General features: G+C 47.2%; 1 long non-coding RNA gene across 1 annotated transcript; it reads right to left on the bottom strand.

The window, feature by feature from the left end:
* Window positions 1-7,245: 7,245 nt before the first annotated feature.
* LOC125752732 (uncharacterized) lies at window positions 7,246-10,838 on the bottom strand. Its single transcript, XR_007402875.1, has 2 exons — window positions 10,518-10,838; window positions 7,246-7,579 (listed from the first exon to the last, which is right to left on the bottom strand). It is a non-coding gene; the product is annotated as an uncharacterized LOC125752732 (long non-coding RNA).
* Between the last annotated feature and the right edge of the window lie 435 nt (window positions 10,839-11,273).

The raw sequence follows: 11,273 nt of genomic DNA, 5'->3' as shown, positions 1-11,273 counted from the left end.
GTGCCTGGGTGGCTCAGTAGGTTACACATCTGCCTTTGGCTTAGGATGGAGCCTGCATCTGACTCCCTGCCTGCTCAGCAGAGAGCCTGCTTCTCCTTCTCCCCCTGCCTGCCACTACCCCTGCTTATGCTTTCTCTCTCTCTCTCTGTCAAGTAAATAAATAAAATCTTTTAAAAAATAAATAAAAAGGAGGAAAATTTCCTAGAACTGCAGAACATAAATTTATGGATCAAAATTTTTCTTTTTTTTTTAAAAAAGATTTTATTTATTTATTTGACAGAGAGAACACAAGCAGGGGGAGCAGCAGAGGGAGAGGAAGAAGCAGGCTCCCCATTAAGCAGCTAGCCTGATGTGGGGGTCGATCCCAGGACCCTGGGATCATGACCTGAGCCAAAAGCAGATGCTTGACCAACTGAGCCATCCAGGCACCCCAGATAAAAAATTTTCTATGAGTATATGGCAGACCAAATTTAAACACAAAAACAACTCACCCTAAGGCACACTGCAGTGAAATCTCAGAACATTGAAATGAAAACTTCAAGAGTTTCCAGAATGAGGAAAGAAGTTTACTTACGAGTTATTGTGAATTAGGGTTGTAATCTCTACAATTACCGTGTAAGGTAGAAAATGACCAATGCTTCTAAATCCTGAGGGAAATGATTTCCACCAATGCTTCTAAATTCTGAGGCAAGCTAGCAATTGAGTATGGCAATAAAAATAAAGGTACTTTTGGACATGAATGGTCTTACAAATTTACCTCTTAAACAGTATTTTCCAGGAGGATCTTGGGGAATGTTATCCACCTTACTTAGGAAATAAACCAAGGAAGAGGAAGGACACAAAGGATATGTGATCAGGATAGAGACAAAGGGAAGTTTGTGAATGATGGTGAAGAAAAGTGTCAAGATGACAATCAAGTAAAATATGTGGAGAACAGTCAGTCCACATTAGCCATGAGGATACAGGACTCCAGGAGGGAGGTCCCCAAGAAGGAAATGAAACTGACAGTAATGTACATTCAAAGGAAAGTTTTAGTTCCATTGGAAAGTTCAGAGATGAATAGTAAATGATACATGGAAAATTAAGCAGATGGCAAAGCAAGGTAATTATTATTTCCAAGGGAAACCAAACAGTTGTACAAGAAAGGGAAAGTGGTTTAATTGTGCGTGATAGTAATATAGTGATAGTAATACAAATCCTGAATATGCCTGTAATCAATGTCAATGTTGCATGTGTGTGTAAAAGAGAGAGAAAGAGGGAGAGAGATGGTGTAAGAGAGATAAATCCTTATCTTCCATAGGAGAAAGTCAATAGATAAAACCTAATCCTGAAAAATATAAGAAATATCAGTATTACTATGTCAATTAGAAATGTTCAAGTAAATACTAGAGGAAAGGGTTAAAATAATTCAAAGTGCTTGCCTCAGAAAAGGAGGACTCAAAAGTGAGCAAGACTGGAGCAGAAGTCTTATGGTTTTCATTATAAACCTTGTAGAACATTTTACTTTCAAAAATATGTACATGTATTACTTTGATTAAAAAAATAAAGATTTAAATAGAATATAAAAATGAGAACTCTGGTGAGCCATGCTAGATTATGTGGAGAACTTCTTGACCAAATAAGTCAGTCCAAATGGCTCGGAACCAAAATCAGCTGAAAGACCTGCTCCATCTACTGCCTTAGGTCCAAACCCAAGTCTTGGAAGTGTCCACATTCACCAGAAAGCCACAAAAGGGAGTGCAAGAAACACAGAAACATCTTGCATTTGCTCCATTTCTCAAGCCTTTCCAGGACCATGTGGCTGCCACATGGAAGAAAGAAAGAGGAATGGGGATAAAAGGTTCAAGCCAAAAATTAGGAGAGATGATTGGGCCTTCTCCCTGGGGAAGCAGGCCCTAGCCCTCATACTGCACCCATGTGTGCTAGACGTTCAGTCTGGCGCTCTTTCTCCCCAACTAGCACAGTGCACCATCAGATATTCTATTGCAGTGCTCCTCCTTGAGAGTAGAGCAAAGAGGGAGAGGAGAGCTGTGAATAACTTCTAGAATCCAAAAGTGATGGTAGCAGTGAAACTGGAGGTGATAGAGGTGAGGAAGTGGCAATATCAATGGGAATTTATGTAAGCATAACAGAGGGAATGACTGGAGAAGTGATAGATGCAGAGATGGTGCTAGTGATAGTGGAAGTGATACTGACGATGGTATTGGAAGTAATGGTGCAAATAATTCTAGTGGGACAGTGAAAGTGATTCTATTCATGATGATAGAAGTGATAGTAGCTTTGAAGATGAGATGTTGGAGGAGGAGATACTAGCAATGATAGTGGAGGTGATATGGTGGTGACAGTGGCACGATGAGAGACATGGTATTAGTGGGGTTGATGGCAGTAATGGGAGCAAACAAGGGGAAGTGATAGTAATGTGGATGGCATTGATAATTATAGCAGTGGAGGTGGAATGATTATGGTGGTGCTAGGTGGTGGGAATGGTGGGAACGGTGAGAGTGATTGTGGCATTGATGTTGGAAGTGCTAGTGGTCGGAATGTTGACTGCGATGATGGATTTCATAGCAGTGTGGATGCTAGAGTCATTATGACCAAGATGGTGGATTTCATTATGGTGAGAATGATGGTATTGGCAGTAAAGGCAGGGATATTGGACTTTGCAATGACAGACACAGTATTATAAATATGGGAATATTGATCAAAATCATAAGACATACATATGTAGGGCATTTAAAGACAACAGTCTGAATAGACTGAGTCATGTTGTAGTAACAGCCCCTTCGGGAGTTTATATGGCAAGGTTTAATTCCCATGCTGTATATTAGAAGGTGGTTCTGCTCTCATAGTCACCTACGGGCTGTGCTGATGGAGGATCCAATTCTATGTGATTTTTAGGATCACTGTGGCGGTAAGAAGAGAAAGTGATGAATCATACGCTGTTTCAGTCAGCTTAGGCTAGGTTATGTGGTGGTAATGCAAAACTCCAAAATTTCCTGTAGATTTCAACAATAGAATTTCTCACTCACATTCTATGTACATTGCTCAGAAGTGACACATATTGTCTCTGCCTACATTTTATTGGCTGAAGCAAGACTAATTTCAAAAGAAACAAGGAAGTGCGATCTTCTCAGGTGCCTAGAAAGAGAAGAACTGGGATATTTGTGCACTCTTTAATGACAGGCACTTTTTGCTTATTGGGTACAGGAGGGAGTAGGGACAATGCAGGTATCATGGAAGGATGCTATGGTCATAGAAGAAAGACTCGGTCAGTGTGGAGGGGCTTATGGAAAGGGGAGGAGCTAGAGGCAGGACAGGTTATGGCAAAGTTCACAAACATGCTTGACATTGTTCCTCAGTTCTCCTAGTATTTCTGGCTTCCCGGAAATCCAACAGATTCTAGGGAAGTTTGTTTGGAGCACAAGATCATAGGCAGAAACAGCAGAAGCCAAGGATGGAAAGGTCGCCTAGAGCCATAGCATGGAGGACTTTGAATGCCATGCTGAGATATTTTGCAACATAAACCACAGACAGAATGCTACATAGCCAAATAAGCTTAGGTAACGCTGCACGCTCTATCACACTCTTGTACACTGGCTCTCTTCACACCAGGAAACCCACTGGTGATAACTCTGCCATCTTCAGCACGTGGCTTCCAGTACTCTGGGTGTTAACGTCCTGGTCAGCAGGATGGGGAAGAAGAAGGAGTGGGAGCATGGGAGAATTTTATGGGCTAGACCATGAAATGGTGCACATTGCTTCTGCTAAAGTATCATTGGACATTATTTAGTCATGTGGTTGCACATAACTGCAAGGAAGGCTGGGAAGGGTAGTCCAGAAGGCTGCCCAAATCAGGAGAGATGAAGTTTTGGAGGGCAGTAAATGTTCTCTTCACAACAGCTCTCCTTCAGCCTTTAAAGGACTTGAAAGTGAATGAAGGCCGAAGTTTTCAGTATTGCTTCAAGACTTCTTTGACCATTTTAACATAATCATGGACTATCAGGATTGGGAGGGACTTGGTGTGGTCCAGTCCCCACTCTGGGGCTGGAGACCCACTTCCAAGAACTCTGTTTAGAAGCCTCTAGGGATGGAGAATTCCACATATGAGGTAGCTTGTTTCACTTCCGGAGTTCTGATGGCTACAAGTATTGACCACTGAACTAAACGGAACTGTGAACAGGAGCGTATGAGCAAAGGCATGTATTTTCACTTCTTGTGTCAGTGCCCACCTCCGTGTCTTTCTCAACACCTTGTTGGCCCTTAGTTTTGTATGATGGACGCCTCACCCCCACAAATTTCTTCATATTCCTAAGGATCAGGGTCACATATGTGGTAGGTTTTACTTACATTCCGGGGGTAATGTTTTAGAGGTTGGATCTCTGTAAGTGCAGTCCAGGTGGGAGCTTAAAGAGTGACCTCTAGCCTTTGCTGTTCTTAAAAGTCCACCCTCACCCCTGTTGCTCATTCTTATTGGCTGTGTTTCTCTGCAGGCCCAGCCTGGCTACCCTATATTGCCAAGCTCCAACCCTCTCCCCATTCTCACGCACCATTTCCTGTACCCTTGCGTTCTCTCCAGAAGCTGTCAAATTATTGTTTTCCTATGCCAAGAAAATGATTCCCCTTAGTGTCCCATCTCTCTTCCCTGAGGCCAGCTTTGCAAATCGTATGGCTCTTCAAGGTACTTTGCTTCACATGAAGGTGTCCACTTAGAAGAGGCGTTATATCATCCCTGTAGGAGGTGGGATCACTGCAGTTAGTCAGGTGTTAGGTGACTTTGGCTTTTTTCTCCCACTGTTCAACCATCCATTCAGACCGTATTTATTGATCACTTACTATGTGCTGGGCATATAGGTAAAGTGCCTGCCACAGCTCAACGACTTAATAACTGGTAGCTCATTTCCTTCCCTCCCTCCACTTAGAAAATTCTCCCTGCAGGTGAAGTGACACCACCGGGAGGCCTCTAGTTCTAGATGCTGGGGAGAGCTGTGCGGCTGTGGGATCAGCTGCCCCTGAGCACAGGGCATCCTGTCCCTCAGGCTCCCACAGTGGAGACAATGACCCAAAGAGGGGTCATACCTGAGTGTTCAACTTCTAAGGCCACTTGTGGCCTCTAACCTCTGTGATTGACAATGGCAATAACCCCGACAGTCTGATGTCCCCTACGTAGACAGCAAATCCAGTCTTTACAGTTGATAACCACTTTACCTAGCCATTTTCCCAGCTGTAGGGTCAGGTCTGTAGGTCTGTGCCACTCCCAAGAGCATCATCCACATCATGGGCGGCTACAGGGCGAGTGGCGGCGCCTGTGGTTGGACAATGCAGCAGCCATAGAGCAAAGGACACTGTATTTGCATCAATAATGTGCTCTTCTTGGGCGCAAAGAGCCATAAGCTTCCAAAGCCCAATTTTGTGTTTTCATTTGATCCTCAAAACACTCTAAGGTCGGGTGGCATCTCCATTTCACAAAGAGGAAGCTGAAGAAGATAGAACGCAGCTTCCCTGGGTCATACAGCTATGCAGCAGTGGAGCAGGAGCTGGTGCTGGCTCTCTGCTCAGACTCTTAGCACGGGGCTCTAACCGCAGCATCGTGTGGACAGCTCCTTGCCTCCTATCAGATGTCCCGGCTCCACCAAACTCCTGCCATTCCGACTACCTCCTCTGCTCTGTTTCCTATTCCTTTTGGTTTTAGGACCCTCATTTCCAAAACAAGTATATGGTAAGAGGCATGGGCCAATGGGAGAGGACAGCAGTGCCATCTCTCCAGGTTACACAGATGTGTCTTTTTAGGGGCCTTGTCATTAGGGCTTCCTTGGTCCCTTAAATTGGAAAGTGAGGAGGGAAGGTAACACTGCTGTATCCGGCTGGCCTAGGATGAAGCAAGGGGGTAGGAGCAGTGCTGGGGTGGAGGGGAATCTGCCTGGCCCCCTACGTCCCATCTTGATTCTGTACCCCAGTACCCTTCTTGTCCCTTCTTGTCCTCCACTCCTGTCTGTCAGATGCTCCTGACATTCAGAAATCTGAGATGCCTGGAAAAGAGGGGAAGAGGCAGCAAGTGGCTATGAGCTCATCCTTACTGGCCGGCGCCGGGTGCCCCTGCGGGACCCTTTTTCCATGGCGGGGTCCAGGCTCCTCGGGTGGCGATGACTTCAGGGCTGGAGATTCCCCACTGGCTGCCCCGGGGGATGGACGCTGGCTTGTAGTGCATTCCAGCCATACTCCCCTCAGCCCTGGCGACGTGAGAACCAGAACCCTCGACCCTCTGTCTCCCCGCTACTCTCCAGGGGAGCCTCAGGCCCAGTGTGTCCCCAGCCATCTACTCGGCAACTCCTCCTGACCCAGACCTTTCCAGTTCCTACTCTTCCTGTTCCAGGGGTGGAAAGGCCAGGACCAAGGGATGGGTCCCTCCTTCTTCCCTTTGGCCTAGCTTTCCCTTCTGCCTTTCTCCTTTCTCCATCAGGTCCCCAGTCTGCCCCAGCAGACGTCAGCTTGGACAGAGACAGTGTCCCCAACACCAGATGGTGATGGCTCCATGAAAGCTACCCAAGAGAGGCCATTGTGGGCAGCCCCTGGGTCTGCCCATGCATGCTGCTGAGGCACTTTGTGGGAACTTTGCTTATCCTTCTCCTTCCCAATCCTGTCACCAAACACTGTCTAACCCTGGTCTAAATCTGCCTTCTGTCTAGCCCCCAAAAGCCATTGATTCTCCTACCCAACCCACCCCACATTGCCTTTGCATTCTTTCCATCCTCTTGGTCTCCTTCATGATCTTGGGGTGTTTTGTGGGGCCTATGGATTGGGTGTCCCTACCCAGTAATGACCCTTCCCATGTCCATCCCATCACCATGCTCTAGCCTGGGACTCAGAGCATTCCCCTAATGGTAGGGCTTCCCTGTGCCCTTTCCCTCACCTACCAGTGCCTACTAGCACTCGGTCCCTCTTATCACTGTTTGCATACCGCTGGTAATGTAGCCCACAGCCCGTCTCTCCACTTCCACCCTCAGCCTGCCTGCTTGAAGTCGTTAGCACTTGCTTCTCTAATCAACTTGCATTTGCAGCTCAGCCCACTCCACTCAGACACAGGTCCCTCCACCCCACTGAGTCCGTGTTCACTGTGATCACCAGGGACCTCATTGCCAAGTCCTTCTCTGACCTCGCTCCTTTGACCTCTGTGGTAACCAATTATACTGCCTATCCTCCTCCTTGGCCATTACGCTACCCACTGAGGCAAAGGACCCCACAATACAGTGGCTTAAGCAGGATGGAATTTCATTTCTCTCTGAAGAAGGATGGGTGCATGCCTGGTGTGGTGGTTTGATGGTGTCAGGGTCTGGTTCCTTCTGCTGGTTCTGCATCTTCTGTGTGCCACTCACTTCTGTTTCTTGGTCCTGGATGGCTGCTCCTGACCCTGTCATCCGTGGGAAAGGGGAGATGAGGAAGGGAAGCCATGCAGCTTCCCTTTGGAGGCAGGACTCCAAAGCTGCAATGTCATGTCAGCTTATGTCCCCATGGTCAGAATGCAGCATATGACCACACCTAGCTGGGGACCATGATGTCTAGCCAGGCAGAAATTCCATTGCCACTGTAAGGAGGACAGAACAGATATTGGTGGACAACCACTTCTGATTGCTCCTTGTTAATATTTTCCCTGGCAGTTTCCCTCTATTTTCCCAGGAAATATTGGGGTTCCCTTTTCTGGCCTGCCCTCTCCTCTCTCCACATGTTCTCTGTTGGAGTCTTAAAGCACCCACCAATCCAAACCCCCCTCTTCCAAAGTTAGGGGTTCCACAGTCTGTATCTTTGCACAGAAGTACCTCCTGACTCTATTCTCACACTTCCACCCAGGACTGGATAATTCCTTCTGGAGGTCCCACTAATTTGGAGGTCAAAATCAATATGCCCCCCAAACTAACTGGTTCTTTTCTCCCCAAATCTCCTTCTCCATGGGCCGTTGCTCCTGTGTGTGACACTATCTCTCCTGCCCCAGGCTCTCTCTACCGGTTCCCATGCAGTCCATCCCTCAAGCTCCCTCACAGCCATCCCTTCCTCACCCACCCCCTGCCTCGGTCCAGGTGTCTTCACTTCCCTCCCGGCCTCACAGCTGCCGCTGCCTGTCCCCATGCTCCCCGTTTGCATCTGCCCCCCCCCCCCCAGCTATACAGAGCAGCCAGGCTGTCTAAAATGTGCGCCCCCTGCTTATACACCTTCCATGGCTCCCCACTGCCCACAGAGCACACCACAGCTGGCCACTGCTCCTTCATCCAGCCTGTATCCTGCTTTGCTATTCCAAGTGGTTTGAGGAGCTCTGAAACCACTGTTTTTCACTCATCCCTTTCTCTCCATCTGCCCAACGTGCCAGATACTGGCTCAGCCCTCAGGACTTGGTTTTATCCCTAGGTGTTTATCCCTCTGGGAAGCCCCTTTTCACCCCTCCTATGCCTTCTGGGATCTCTGAGATGTAACTGTAGCTTGGTTACAATTGTAACTGTAGATGTAACTGTAGATGTAGTTACAACTACAATTGTAAATGTAGATGTTACAGATGTAACTTGGCTTCTATGGCACAGCGTTTGTCTGTGTCAGAGCAGAACTGTAATGCTCCATCTCTGCATCCCTCTCACCAGTCTAGGGGCCCTCTGAGGGCATGTACTTTCCTTCTCTCTGGCCCCAGCATCAGGCACAAGGCTTAAAAAATAGGCAGCATTCAAAAGTGTTTGTTGAATGAATAATTGATCATGTCACCCTGGCTCAAAAAATATCAATGGATTTCCCAATATATACAGATACTGAATCATTATGTTGCATATTTGAATTAAACATCATGTTCTAAGCCAATTATGTCTCGATAACCAGCCAACTGAACTAACAACAACAAAAATATCAATGGCTTCTCACTGACTATATTATATAATGAAATCTAAGCCTCTTTCCAAGGAATTCAAGGCCTTCCATGATGGGACCATCAGGGTTTTCAGACTCACTGTTCAGTCCATCACCCAGACACACCATTTCTTGTCATACCCACTTACTCTTAAGCTCCTGTATCTTTTGTCCCTTGCTTCTCCCAACATGGAGGACCCTTTCTCCTTCCCTTACCTGTTTAACCTACTGATCCTTCAAAACTCACTTGCATGGTACCTTCTTTGGTCTTTCCAACTCAATCACATTTTCCTTGCTCTGGATTCCTGCTCCTCATGCTGCCATGATGGTTCAGTATTGTTCCTGTCAATAGAGTGCCATGTCCAGCTGTGCTATTAACACCCTGCACACCTCCTTCCATCTGGAGTTTTCTCCTTTTTCTGTTGTCCACATCACCATGTGGTTGAAAAGGGGGGAGACTGCCTTGGTGTTTGGCAGCCTCGCCTTTATTAAGCTCACTGTTGGGTCTTCACCAGGCTGGGTCAATCATAGCTCCTTACCTTTCTGGTTCTAGTTCTTTGGTTTAAAACCAACCACCTCACCTAATCCAGGCTACTCAGAGCCATTCCCTGATATGTTTTTTAAAACAAAAACTAAGATGGGGCATATGGCTGGCTCAAATGGTTAGGCATCTGCCTTGGTGCTCAGATCACAATCCTGGGGTCCTGGAATCCAGCCGGGTGTGGGGCTCCCTGCTCAGTGGGGAGTCTGCTTCTCCTTTTCCCTCTGCCCCTCCCCCCCTCATGTTCTCTCTCACTCACTTGCCTTCTCTCTCAAATAAGTAAATAAAATCTTAAAAAAACAAACAGAGAGAGAATGAGGTAGAAATAGTATGATATAAAACTTAGAAGCTGTTAAAGGCTTTTTTTTTTTTTTGTATGATAGAAGCCATTGTGCTGTAAGAGAAGGAAACTAGCATAGAGAGAGGCATGGAGATTGCTAGAGATAGATATCGAGAGAGAGGCAGGAAGAGAGAGAGGAGAGAGAAAGAGAAGCAGGCCTGGAGGAGGATTCTTGAAATCTGTTTGCATTCTGGCTCTTGTCATGACTTGGTTGGATTCTCTGCGTAGATAATATCCATGTTTTTTCCTAATCTGGTTCAAGTTGTAACCAAGAGTCTTGATAAAACATACACCTCTTTGGCTCTGTGTAGTACTGTAGCTGAGTGCAAATGTGACCCCTCCCCAAGTCTGTCTCCAAGTTTATAGAAGGTGCAGCCACCCCATTGGGTGCCCCCCCAACAATAAGGCTGAGTCCCCTCTCAGGCCTATGGCCCTAGACCAGGGCTAGTCCATCTTTGCTAATTCATGACTAATGAATTGCTAATTCGTGACTAAATGCTCCCACACAGGGCGACTGGGTTGCTGCTTAACCATGGCTTTCTTCCCATTTTAGGCTGCGTAAACCCATCAACAATAAGCAAATTATGTCTGTGAGCCAAGGTCACTCGTGGTTTGTTTACTGCAGCCGCTGTTCCCCTGGGCTGAGGAGTCCTTTCCACAGGTGTTTCTTCAGCCTGGCCTTAATTTATTCCTTTTCCCTTCCCTCCCTCACCCAGGATAATTATTGCTTTTGTTTATAATTGAGTTAAGTAAACTGACCTCCATCTTCTCCAGCAGAAGCCTCCATTAATGCCGCTGTGGTGTGGCTGGACATCAGCCAGGTTGTAGGACACCAAACATCTGGACACTGAGAAGGCTTCAAGGGCTGCTGCCGAAGGACAGTGTCAGGGCTGGGGGAAAGGGACTCGACAGCAGACTTTCATTGCCAGTGACCCGAGACTTGGCCTAGCGCTCACACCAGATTATTCCTGAAGCAAAGTGGTGAGGTCAGCCTGGGTGTACATTTTGAGCCACGGGCCACGCCTGGGAGGGGAGCAAGATGTCTCCCTGGGAAGAGACCATGGAGTGATCTGTGGAGGAAGCAATGGCCAAATGGTTGTGGCTAAACAGAGGAGGCTTTGATGGGAGAGGGGAGGACAGTCCTCTGCTCAGCGGGGCGCTACTGGGATGGGCAATCACTGGCCCTTTCTGGGGCATCTGCCTGCCCTAGAGCTGGAGCTGCAGGGATTGAGTCCAGCACTCTTCAGGGACCCATAAATATTGGGTGGGTTTGGGTATAAAGACCAGACCCAGGCCCATCAGCAGGGTATTTTCAGCAGAAAGGAACAGATATACTCTTTCATTCTGACTCTCATGTGGCCCGGCATATGGGGAGCTGCCTGGGTGGGGGTTACCAACCAGAGCTTGGCTGTCCCCCAGCCCCTTGCCCTGAGCCCTGACGTCACATCCCAGACATCTGGCTGTCAGATCTGATTGAGCTCATGCTTGGAGAGAGCTGGCAAACTAGGAAGCCTA

Source organism: Canis lupus, chromosome 17 (genome assembly GCF_003254725.2).
Source record: "Canis lupus dingo isolate Sandy chromosome 17, ASM325472v2, whole genome shotgun sequence".
NCBI classification, from domain to species: Eukaryota; Metazoa; Chordata; class Mammalia; order Carnivora; family Canidae; genus Canis; species Canis lupus.
This window is presented reverse-complemented; position numbering and strand designations above follow the sequence as displayed.